The following is an 11,314-nucleotide window of genomic DNA, read 5'->3' as shown; positions in this document are numbered from 1 at the left end:
ACGACAGCGGAGGACAAACATCTGGGCAGAGGGTATGCTGACTTCTTCCTCTTGCTCAGGGAAAAGTGGGGGCTGATATCCCAAGGAACACTCGAAGGGCGAGACACCAGTGGCCGAGTAGGGAAAGGTGTTGCGGGCGTATTCCACCCACACAAGTTGCTGCCTCCAGGTGATGGAGTTGGTGGAGCCGTCTCCAGGTCCTCATTGGCTCGCTCCAACTGGCCGTTAGATTGGGGGTGAAAACCAGAGGACAGGCTGGCCGACGACCCAATGAGGGTGCAGAACGCCTTCCAGAACTGGGACGAGAACTTCGATTGGAGACCATGTCGACCGGAAGTCCATGGATCTGGAAGACATATTGCTGAGCCGTCTCCTTGGCTGAGGGTAACTTGGGAAGGGGAATAAAATGGCCGGCTTTAGAAAACCTATCCACCACAGTCAGGATCGTGGTGTTGCCATCTGATGGAGGAAGACCAGTAACAAAGTCCAAGGATATATGGGACCAGGGGCAATGAGGAACAGGGAGTGGTTGAAGAAGGCCAGATGGAGCTTGCCGCGGAGTCTTATTTTGTGCACACAAAGTACAGGCGGCGACGAATGCGGAGACATCAGGAACCATGGAAGGCCACCAAAAGTGTCATCGGATGGCAGGTCAGTCTCGAGGAATGTGCCCATTCCAGGACTGGGGATCGGGCAGAGTCCGGGACAAACATCCAGCTGGGAACGCTGCACCTTACGGACAAGGCTTTCTATACCCCAGACGAGTGCAGCCGCTAGACAGGAGGTTGGGAGGCTGGTCTCGGGGTCAGATGGAGTAACAGCAGGGCTATACAAACGCGAGAGTGCGTCAGGCTTAACATTCTTAGACCCCGGGCGGTAGAAGAGAGTGAAATTGAAACGGGTGAATGACATGGCCCAACGAGCCTGCCTAGAGTTCAGGCTCTTGGTGGTGCGGAGATATTCCAGGTTCTTATGGTCAGTCCACACTAAGAAGGGCTGTTCTGCCCCCTCCAACCAGTGCCTCCACTCCTCCAATGCCATCTTGATGGCAAGGAGTTCTCAATTTCTCACACCATAGTTCCTCTCAGCAAGGGTAAGACGATGGGAGAGAAAAGCACAGGGGTGCTGGGCAGAACACTGGGACAGGAAGGCCCCCACTCCGACATCCGAGGTGTCAACCTCCACCACAAACTGATGGGGCAGGTTCGGGATGGATTAAGATGGGGGCTGTAGTGGATCGATGTTTGAGGTCCAAGAACGCCCAGTCAGATGCTGGAGACCACGTGAATGGAACCTTGGGAAAGGTGAGTGCTGAGAGAGGGGAAGCCAGGGTGCTGTAACCCCAGATGAAGCGGCAGTATAAGTTAGCAAATCCCAGGAAACATTGCAGCTGCTCTCTGGATGTGGGTTGAGGCCAATTCACCCCCGCTCTCACCTTGTCTGGATCCATCTGTATATGTCCTGCAGCGATGACTTATCCTAGGAAGGAGATGGTGGAGTGATGGAATTCACACTCCAGGAGACACTGAAGGATCTGTCGGACGTGGAGGACATGCTCTTGAGCTGAACAGGAAAAGACAAAGATGTCGTTGAGGTAGCCAAACACGAATCTGTTCAGCATGTCCCAAAGCACATCGTTGACCAGGGCCTGGAACATGGCAGTAGCATAGGTCAGTTTGAATGGCATAACCAAGTACTCATATTACCCTCTATATTACCCTCTAGCTGTCTTAAAGGCTATCTTCCACTCGTCTTCTTCCCGTATCTGAACGAGATGGTTGGCGTCCCGAAGGTCCAACTTTGAGAAGATGGTCGCTCCCTGTAGAGGTTTGAAAGCCGAGGAGATGAGTGGTAGAGGGTAACAGTTTTTGAGCGCGATGTCATTAAGGCCCCGGTAGTTGATACATGGGCACGGGGTTTTGTCCTTCTTCTCCACAAAGAAGGACCCTGCACTGGCAGGAGAGGCAGATGGACGAATACTCCCTGCAGCGAGAGAGTGTATGTACTCCTCCATAGCCTTGGTCTCCAGACCCGACAGGGAGTAAAGCCGCCCCCGAGGTGGTGTAGTGCCCGGGAGAAGGTCAATGGTGCAGTTGTAGGGTTGATGTGGAGGGAGAGACGTAGCGCGGGCCTTGTTGAAGACCTCCCGGAGGTCCAGGTACTCCCCGGAAATGCAGAGAGATCCGAGGCTTCTCCCAAGCCTGCAGGAAGACGTCCCGACTTAAGACATAACGGGCTCCAATCCACCATAAAACCAGTAGCCCAGTTGATCAGGGGATTGTGCTTCTGGAGCCATGAATACCCCAAAACCACGGGTACATGGGGAGATTCTATGAGCAGGAACTGCATACACTCACTGAGATTTCTTGATACTTGTAAGTTGATAGGAACCGTATTTCAGGTTCAATGAGCACCCGGAGAGATTTGGCCTGGTCACCCCACAACAGGGTGGCATGGAGAGGAGTACGAGTAATGGGAGATTGGAAAATCCCTGTACGGCTCACCAGAGTACTCAAACCTACTGATGAGCCTTGTCTTTTTAATGGACAGGTGGAAATATAATGTCCTGTTGTCCCGAAATACAGACAGCTCCTGGTGCTCAACCTGCGTAAACGTTCATCCGGACACAATCTAGCCCTTCCCAGTAGCTTGGGCTCTGGAGGAGGCGAGTTGACTTCCCCCGGTGATTCCCGTGGGCACTCTCGTGACCTACGATTCTCTCCATAAGTTGAACAGCGGGAACTTCCTGGATTCCTTGGAGGCGAGGTGGGAGCAGTGGTCAAGCGAATGTGACCGGGAACAGACCTCCTCTCCCTTCTACATTCCCGTAGCCGCCCATTGATCCGTAAGGTCAAGGCGATGAGTGAGTCGAGATCCATGTGACTCTCCCGGGCAAGCTCGTCTTTAACCTCCTCCGATAATCCGTGAAGGAATGTGTCGAAAAGAGATTCCGGGTTCCAGGCACTCTCAGCCGTCAATGTGTGAAAATCCACCGCGTAGTCTGCCACACTACAGGAGTCTTGCCATAGTTGGAGCAGCTTACAGGCAGCCTCTCTCCCGGACAATCGAACACTTTATGTACCTCCGTAGCCCAGGCAAGTGCCCTCCCAGACATCAGCGTTATCAAATATGCTATCTTCGAGCGGTCCTAGGGCAACGAAGAAGGCTGCAGCTCGAAGATTAGGGAGCACTGGGAGACGCCCAGCAGGTTCCTAGAATCTCCAGCGTAGCGCTCCGGAGGAGATAAGCGAGGATCTTGGGACACCGGGGTAGGCTGGGAAGAAGCGCTGCAGGTGGCGGGTCGTTGAGAGTCTGGGGGATTACTGTTGTGGCTTGGTGCCTAGTTGGGAATCCGCGGAATTGCTCCAGCAATGTATCGAACCGTTATGGTTATGGCATTCTACCAGGGTATAGATTCCCATCAAAAGGTTTTGAAGTAACTCCTTGTGTCTTCCAATGGTGGCTCCTTGGGAGGAGACAACATTGTGGAGTTGGTCCGAGTCTGTTGGGTCAGTCATGGCAGTTCATACTATCACGGCTCAGGCTAAGACCTAAATGCAGACACAGGAGGCAGATAGTACGAGTGTCAGAGTTTATTATAGTACAAGGGGCAGGCAAAAGGTCATGTCAAGGCAGGCAAAGAGTTGTGATCCAAATCAGAGTCAGGAGGTACAGGAAGGCAGGCAATCGGTAGGTCAAGGCAGGCAAACAGTCGTAATCCAAATCAGAGTCAGGCAGTTACAGGACGGCAAGCAGGATCAGGACAGGCAGAAAGGTCAGAACTGAGCACAGGAAACACGGGAACACGCTGGTAAGACTTGATGGGACAAGACAAACTGGCAACAGACAAAAAGAAAACGCAGGTATAAATACACAGGGGATAATGGGGGAAGATGGGGGGTGGAGACAAGCACAAAGACAGGTGAAACAGATTAGGGTGTGACAAGCAGACACTCGACACTCCATGGAATGAGTTTGACACCCTGCTGTAGGTTCTATTTGTTTCTGACTTCTCCTTCTGGAATCCTAGCAGAGGTGGATCCTCATATGGTGAATAACTTTGTATCACACAGTAAATGTCTATGTCTAGTGAGACAAGTAGATGTCTAGCGAGACAAGATGGCGCCGAAGAGGATGGCTGAAGTTTTACATGCTCCTGACCAATTGTTAGTTTTTTTGTGTTGTTTGTAACTTATTTTTTTACTTATTTTGTACATAATGTTGCTGCTACCATCTCCTATGCCCCAAAATAACTTCTGGACATCAGAACAGCGATTACTCACTACAAACTGGAAGACACTTTCCATTTAATGAGTCTGACGAGAAGGATATACTGCTCTCCCGGGAACAGGCCCAAATCCCTGTCATTTGCGTGAAGAAAAGACAGAGGAAAAGAGGATGCAGATCGGGCTGCCTTCTGAGACTCTGAAGGTGAGCGAGTAAATTCCCACTGCCTTCCGTTTTACTTGCTAACATGCAATCATTGGAAAATAAATGCGATGTCCGCGATGTCTAATATTAAAGAAGTCTCGAGGTATTGCTCGCCTGAGGTAGTGTACCTTACGATAAGCTGTAGACCACACTATCTACCAAGAGAGTTCTCATCTAAATTATTCGTAGCCATCTATTTACCACCACAGACCAATGCTGGCACTAAGACCGCACTCAACCAACTCTATAAGGCCATAAGCAAACAAGAAAATGCCCATCCAGAAGCGGTGCTCCTAGTGGCCGGGAACTTCAATGCATGCAAACTTAAATCAGTTTTACCACATTTTTACCAGCATGTCACATGTGCAACCAGAGGAAAAAAAACTCTAGACCACCTTTACTCCACACACAGAGACGCATACAAAGCTCTCCCCCGCCTTCCATTTGGCAAATCTGACCATAATTCTATCCTCCTGATTCCTGCTTACAAACAACAACTAAAGCAGGAGTTACCATTGACAACGACGTCCTCACAGTCACCGTACGTACATATCCCAACCAGAAGCCATGGATTACAGGCAACATCCGTATCAAGCTAAAGGCTAGAGCTGCCACTTTCAATGAGTGGGACACTAATCCGGACACTTATAATAAATCCTGCTATGCCCTCAGAAGAACCATCAAACAAGCAAAGCATCAATACAGGATTAAGATTGAATCCTACTACACCGGCTCTGACGCTCGTCAGATGTGGCAGGGATTGAAAACTATTACGGACTACAAAGGGAAACCCAGACACGAGCTAACCAGTGACGCGAGCCTACCAGATTAGCTAAATGCCTTTTATGCTCGCTTCGAGGCAAGCAACACTGAAGCATACACGAGAGCACCAGCTGTTCTGGATGACTGTGTGATAACGCTCTCGGAAGACCTTTAAACAGGTCAACATTCACAAAGCCGCGGGGCCAGATGGATTACCAGGACGTGTACTCAAAGCATGCGCAGACCAACTGGTAAGTGTCTTCACTGACATTTTCAAACTCTCCCTGACTGAGTCTGTAATACCTACATGTTTCAAACAAACCATCATAGTCCCTGTGCCCAAGGAAGCAAAGGTAACCTGCCTAAATGATTACCGCCTCGTAGCACTCACGTCGGTAGCCATGAAGTGCTTTGAAAGGCTGGTCATGGCTCACATCAACGGCATCCTCCCGGATCCCCTAGACCCATTCCAATTCGCATACCGCTCCAACAGATCCACAGATGACGCAATCTCAATAGCACTCCACACTGCCCTTTCATACCTGGACAAAAGGAACACGTACGTGAGAATGATATGCATTGACTACAGCTCAGCGTTCAACACTATAGTGTCCATGAAGCTCATCAATAAGCTAAGGACCCTGGGACTAAACACCTCCCTCTGCAACTGGATCCTGGACTTCCTGACGGACCGCCCCCAGGTGGTAAGGGTAGGCAACAATACATCTGCCACGCTGATCCTCAACACTGGGGCCCCTCAGGGGTGTGTACTTAATCCCATCCTGTACTCCCTGTTCACCCACGACTGCGTGGCCAAACACGACTCCAACACCATCATTAAGTTTGCTGACGACACAACAGTGGTAGGCCTGATCACCGACAACGATGAGACAGCGTATAGGGAGGAAGTCAGAGAACTTGCAGTGTAGTGCCATGACAACAACCTCTCCCTCAATGTGTGCAAGACAAAGGAGCTGGTCGTGGACTACAGAAAAAGGAGGGCCGAACAGGGCCCCATTAATATCAACGGGGCTGTAGTAGAGTGGGTCGGAGTTTCAAGTTCCTTGGTGTCCACATCACCAACGAACTATCATGGTCCAAACACACCAAGACAGTCGTGAAGAGGGCACAACCAAACCTTTCCCCCCTCAGGAGACTGAAAAGATTTGGCATGGGTCCCCATGGGTCTCCAAGTTCTACAGCTACACCATCGAGAGCATCCTGACCGGTTGCATCACCGCCTGGTGTGGCAACCTCTCGGCATCTGACCGTAAGGCGTTACAAAGGGTAGTGCGTATGGCCCAGTACATCACTGGGGCCAAGCTTCCTGCCATCCAGGACCTATTTAATAGGCGGTGTCAGAGGAAAGCCCATAAAATTGTCAGAGACTCCAGTCACCCAAGTCATAGACTGTTTTCTCTGCTACTGCACTGCAAGCGGTACCGGAGCGCCAAGTCTAGGACCAAAAGGCTCCTTAACAGCTTCTACCCCCAAGCCATAAGACTGCTGAACAATTCATCAAATGGCAACCAGACTATTACATTGACCCCCCATTTGTTTTGTACACTGCTGCTACTCACTGTTTATTGTCTATGCATAGTTACTTCACCCCTACCTACATGTACAAATTACTTCAACTAACCTGTACCCCCGCACACTGACTCGGTACCGGTACCCCCTGTACATAGCCTCGTTATTGTTATGTTATTGTGTTACTGTCACGTCCTGACCAGCAGAGGGAGTAATTGTATTAATATTGGTCAGGACGTGGCAGAGGGGTATTTGTTTCTTATGGTTCGGGTTGTGTGTGTTATTTAAGGGGTGTTTGGTTTATGTAGTCTGGGGTTTGAGTAATTGTTCTAGTGTTGGTTTTCTATGGTTTATCTAGTTGTTCTGTTTCTTTGTTAGTCTGTGTGGCTCCCGATCAGGAACAGCTGTATGTCGTTGTTCCTGATTGGGAGTCATATATTAGGAGTGTGTTTTTCACCTGGGGTTTGTGGGTTGTTGTCTTTAGCACTGCTGCTTTATGTTAGCCTGCTAAACTGTTCCTGTATTGTTTCTGATTTTCTTGTTTTTTCGTGTTCATGTTGTTTAATAAAATAATGATGAGCACTCAACCCGCTGCGTATTGGTCCAGCTTTTCCGACAGCGATTTCTCTATATCTTCAGACGAAGAGGAGCATTACAGAACAACCCACCAAACAAAGACCAAGCAGCGGAGAAAGGAGCAGCAGGTGAAGTACATGGACTATAGAGAGAGATGGACTTGGGAGGAGATTCTGGACGGGGCTGGACCTTGGCACCAGGCTGGGGAATACCATCGCCCACGGGAAGAAATAGAGGAAGCTAAGGCAGAGAGGCGGCGGTATGAGGCCATGTACGCGCTGAGGGAGAAGCACGAGAGGCACCACCAATCATTTTTTGGGGGGGGGGCACACGGGTAGTTTGGCTAGGCCAAGGAAGAGCCATAAGCCAGCTACCCCGTGCTTACATGGAGGAACGTATGGAGTGGAGGGCGCTGAAGTTTGAGGAAGTGCGCACGATCTCGCCCATACGTTCGCACAGTCCGGTGCGAGCTATTCCAGCCCCTCGCAGATGCCGTGCTAGAGTGGGCATCCAGCCTGGTAGGAGGATTCCTGCGCAGCGCGTCTGGTCGCTGTTACGCCTCCTAGGACCAGGCTACCCTACGCCCGCTCTACGCACGGTAAGCATCAAGCCCCTGCACAGCCCAGTTTGCCCTGTACTAGCACCCCGCTCGTACAGGGCTGCTAGTTCCATCCAGCCAGGATGGGTTGTGCAGGAGGTGCGATCAAGGCCACCTGTGCGCCTCCATGGCCCAGTTTTTCCAGTTCCCGCCTCTCGTGCTGGCCCAGGAAGTGCGAACCTCTAGTCTGGCACGTCCAGTACCAGCACCACGTATCAAGCTTCCAGTGAGTCAGCCTAGTCCTATTCAGCCTGTTCCCGCTCCTCGCACTAGCCATGGGGTGCGTGTTCTGAAACTGGCAGTTCCAGCACCACGCATCAGGCTTCTAGTGCGTAATAGTAGTTCCTCTCGGCCGGTTCCTGCTTCCCGCACTAGCCCTAGGGTGCGTGTCTCCAGCCTGGTACCTCCTCTACCAGCCCCACGCATCAGGCTTCCAGTGCGTCAGCCCAGCCTCGAGAGTCCGGAGACAGTGCCCCGTCCAGAGTATCCGGCAACAGTGTCCAGTCCAGAGTATCCGGCAACAGTGTGCAGTCCGGAACCGAGTGTGTCTGCCTGCGATCCGGAACCGAGGGTGTCTGCCTGCGATCCGGAACTGAGTGTGTCTGCCTGCAATCCGGAACCGAGTGTCTGCCTGCGATCCGGAACCGAGTGAGTCTGCATGCGGTCCGGAACCGAGTGTGTCTGCCTGCGATCCGGAACTGAGTGTGTCTGCCTGCAATCCGGAACCGAGTGTCTGCCTGCGATCCGGAACCGAGTGAGTCTGCATGCGGTCCGGAACCGAGTGTGTCTGCCTGCGATCCGGAACTGAGTGTGTCTGCCTGCAATCCGGAACCGAGTGTCGCCTGCGATCCGGAACCGAGTGAGTCTGCATGCGGTCCGGAACCGAGTGTGTCTGCCTGCGATCCGGAACTGAGTGTGTCTGCCTGCGATCCGGAACCGAGTGAGTCTGCCCGCGACCCGGAACCGGGTGAGTCTGCCCGCGACCCGGAACCGGGTGAGTCTGCCCACGACCCGGAACCGGGTGAGTCTGCCCGCGACCCGGAACCGGGTGAGTCTGCCCGCGACGCGACCCGGAACCAGGTGAGTCTGCCCGCGACCCGGAACCGGGTGAGTCTGTCTACGATCTGGAACCGTGTGAGTCTGCCTGTGATCCGGAACAGAATGAGATTGAAAGTAACTGTGAACTATGTGAGTCTGCCTATAGCTTTGAACCGAATGAGTCTGCCTACGACCCGGAACTGAGTGAGTCTGCCTACGGTTCGGAATCAAGAGACTCTGTCTTCAGTCGGGAGGACAGTAGGCCAGAACCAGAGCCTTCTCCAGTATAGGTGGGTTGGGGAGGGGGGGTGTAGCACAAGTGCCGTCGTTGACGGCAGCCACCCTCCCTTCCCTCCCTTTAGTTTAGGGGGATTTTTTGGGGGGTGGTTTCTTTTGTGTGTTTTCTTTTGAGGTGCATTCCGGGGTCTGCACCTTTAGGGGGGGGGGTACTGTCACGTCCTGACCAGCAGAGGGAGTAATTGTATTAATATTGGTCAGGACGTGGCAGAGGGGTATTTGTTTCTTATGGTTCGGGTTGTGTGTGTTATTTAAGGGGTGTTTGGTTTATGTAGTCTGGGGTTTGAGTAATTGTTCTAGTGTTGGTTTTCTATGGTTTATCTAGTTGTTCTGTTTCTTTGTTAGTCTGTGTGGCTCCCGATCAGGAACAGCTGTATGTCGTTGTTCCTGATTGGGAGTCATATATTAGGAGTGTGTTTTTCACCTGGGGTTTGTGGGTTGTCTTTAGCACTGCTGCTTTATGTTAGCCTGCTAAACTGTTCCTGCCGTGTTCCTGATTTTCTTGTTTTTTCGTGTTCACGTTGTTTAATAAAATAATGATGAGCACTCAACCCGCTGCGTATTGGTCCACCTTTTCCGACAGCGATTTCTCTATATCTTCAGACGAAGAGGAGCGTTACAGTTACTTTTTATGATTTTTTACTTTAGTTTACTTGGTAAATATTTTCTTAACTCTTCTTGAACTGCACTGTTGGTTAAGGGCTTGTAAGTAAACATTTGTTGTCTACACAAATGTTTCAGCACCCCTTTCTGTATAACAACAAGTCTACACTTGTTGTATTTGGCACATGTGAGAAATAAAGTTTGATTTGATATCAACTGCTGGGGTTACTGTGGAAAGTGGTGCAGAAAGTGGTGGACATCACAAACTTGTAGCTACTGTCCATGGTTGGTTACTATTGGCCATGTTTTGTGGTGTGTGAACAAATACTTAAATCTCAACCCTCTGGTTTCCCTCCCAGTCTCTTAGATAGTTTGTTGGCAAATGGTTTTCCATGTTTATAATAACAACATCTTAAAAGAGTTATTATTTTGTCAAGATTAATTTAGTCATGAAAAACTAAACATTTAGTAAGGATTGAAAGCATTTTTATACATACTTGGCTTTTGTTAACATTAAATATTGCTTTGTTACTTTAGGCTCCCATTTTTTGGTGACACTTAACTTTCCTTTAAAATTTCTGTGTTGAGGGATGCGTTTCCCACCAGATGTAGTGTGAAACTCTGACAGATGGAACCCATGGGATGTGGACTGGAGATGTTTTAGAGGAAAATAAAAGGGTCACTAACCCTGCAATGAATAGAATGGGTTGAACCAAACAAAGAGGCAGCCAAAACAGCGAGGTGGTGTAACAACAACCAGGAATATTGTTCTACGTTCTGTGGAAACAGGACGGGTAAACAACAGGACTCAGCCACCCGCGCAAACAGATGATGACACTAAGATCAGGGGCCTTCTTTTGGACTGTGGGAGATGCAGTACCAACCTGACCAATCAACCAATCTGAGGGGGGGGGATGTGCAACTCAATGTTACGTGTTGGTATACTCTATATTTATTTATGAAAAATGCAGCATTTTTGTAAACAAGGAAATTATCTAACATTTTTAAATGTTGACATGTGAAGAAATATATTACAGGATGTAATTTGTCAGTTGACACATACTAGAGAAAGCTTTTGTATACATGATACATAAACAACACAATGAATCCTTCAACTTGCCAAATGCGTAAAAAGCCCATGTGATCAGATTTATTTTAGATTAATTCCTGGATATGTTTCATATCCAGGATGGGTAAACAACAGGGCTATCCAGCCACCCGCACAAACAGATGGTGACTAAGGTCAGGGGCCTTGCTTTGAATTGTTGGAGATGCAGTACCAACCTGATCAATCAATCTGACTGATGTCCATAGACTACACGAAGTCACTGTATCTGTCAGACAGATTACTTTATACTTGACGCCACACCTTACTCATAAATCTTTCTTCTATTGTATTTATCAAAAATTCAGCATTTTTGTAAACAAGGAATTATATAACATTTTGTAAATGTTGAAATATACAGAAATATATTACAA

The sequence above is a fragment of the Salmo salar genome, chromosome ssa03 (assembly GCF_905237065.1).
Source record: "Salmo salar chromosome ssa03, Ssal_v3.1, whole genome shotgun sequence".
Classification (NCBI taxonomy): domain Eukaryota; kingdom Metazoa; phylum Chordata; class Actinopteri; order Salmoniformes; family Salmonidae; genus Salmo; species Salmo salar.
Note: the sequence above shows the minus strand (reverse complement) of the source record.